The sequence below is a fragment of the Scyliorhinus canicula genome, chromosome 23 (assembly GCF_902713615.1).
Source record: "Scyliorhinus canicula chromosome 23, sScyCan1.1, whole genome shotgun sequence".
Classification (NCBI taxonomy): Eukaryota; Metazoa; Chordata; class Chondrichthyes; order Carcharhiniformes; family Scyliorhinidae; genus Scyliorhinus; species Scyliorhinus canicula.
Genome location: NC_052168.1, coordinates 6,044,403 through 6,046,125, shown reverse-complemented (window position 1 = coordinate 6,046,125; position 1,723 = coordinate 6,044,403).

Here is a 1,723-nt window from a genome sequence, read left to right as displayed (position 1 = left end):
GATCGCCCCCCGATCGCCCCCCTCTGCCCCCGATCGCCCCCCTCTGCCCCCGATCGCCCCCCTCTGCCCCCGATCGCCCCCCTCTGTCCCCGATCGCCCCCCTCTGCCCCCGATCGCCCCCCTCTGCCCCCGATCGCCCCCCTCTGCCCCCGATCGCCCCCCTCTGCCCCCGATCGCCCCCCTCTGCCCCCGATCGCCCCCCTCTGCCCCCGATCGCCCCCCTCTGCCCCCGATCGCCCCCCTCTGCCCCCGATCGCCCCCCTCTGCCCCCGATCGCCCCCCGATCGCCCCCCTCTGCCCCCGATCGCCCCCCTCTGCCCCCGATCGCCCCCCTCTGCCCCCGATCGCCCCCCTCTGCCCCCGATCGCCCCCCTCTGCCCCCGATCGCCCCCCTCTGCCCCTCTGCCCCCGCTCGCCCCCCCCTCTGCCCCCGCTCGCCCCCCTCTGCCCCCGCTCGCCCCCCTCTCGCCCCCCTCTGTCCCCGCTCGCCCCCCTCTGTCCCCGCTCGCCCCCCTCTGTCCCCCGCTCGCCCCCCTCTGTCCCCGCTCGCCCCCCTCTGTCCCCGCTCGCCCCCCTCTGTCCCCGCTCGCCCCCCTCTGTCCCCGCTCGCCCCCCTCTGTCCCCGCTCGCCCCCCTCTGTCCCCGATCGCCCCCCTCTGTCCCCGATCGCCCCCCTCTGTCCCCGATCGCCCCCCTCTGTCCCCGATCGCCCCCCCTCCGTCCCCGATCGCCCCCCTCCGTCCCCGATCGCCCCCCTCCGTCCCCGATCATCCCCCCCGATCCGCCCCCAATCTCCCCCCCGAACACTCCCCCCGAACACTCCCCCCGAACACTCCCCCCGAACACTCCCCCCGACCACTCCCCCCCGACCACTCCCCCCGACCACTCCCCCCGACCACTCCCCCCGACCACTCCCCCCGACCACTCCCCCGACCACTCCCCCCGACCACCGTCCCCCCGACCACTCCCCCGACCACTCCCCCGACCACTCCCCCGACCACTCCCCCGACCACTCCCCCGACCACTCCCCCGACCACTCCCCGACACTCCCCCGACACTCCCCCGACCACCCCCCCGACCACCCCCCCGACCACTCCCCCGCCCACTCCCCCGACCACTCCCCCGACCACTCCCCCGACCACTCCCCCGACCACTCCCCCGACCACTCCCCCGACCACTCCCCCGACCACTCCCCCCGACCACTCCCCCCGACCACTCCCCCCGACCACTCCCCCCTCTGTCTCCCCTGATCACCCCCTTCTCTCTTCCCTGATCACCCCCCCATCTTCCCATCCCACTCACCCCCTCCCCCCCCCCCCACCCCCCCCACTCACCCCCTCAATCCTCCTCTACCTGTCCCTCCTGTTAACGCTGAAGGAGCCCCCATTCCCCCTCAATCCTCCGTCCACCCTCTGCATCTGTTTCAGGGTCTCCGTGGTCTCTGTTTTCCCGATCGGCCGAACCAGTCGCTTGCGTGGTTTGATGAAATTGGGCAACAAAATGCGGATTCCCTTTCCCAAGATAGACAGAAACCCTTGACTGGGGAAGGAGAGGCACACCCTTCCCAACCCCCGAACGGGGGGGGGGGGGAGGGGGGGGGCTTAAAAAGACGCAACTCTGTTTGAAACTGGGGCTTCTTTCCTCTGCAGCGGAGAAGGTGAAAGGGGATGGGACGGGAGGTATTGTCCACAGGTCGGTGAATTGGGGACGGGTCTGGAATCAT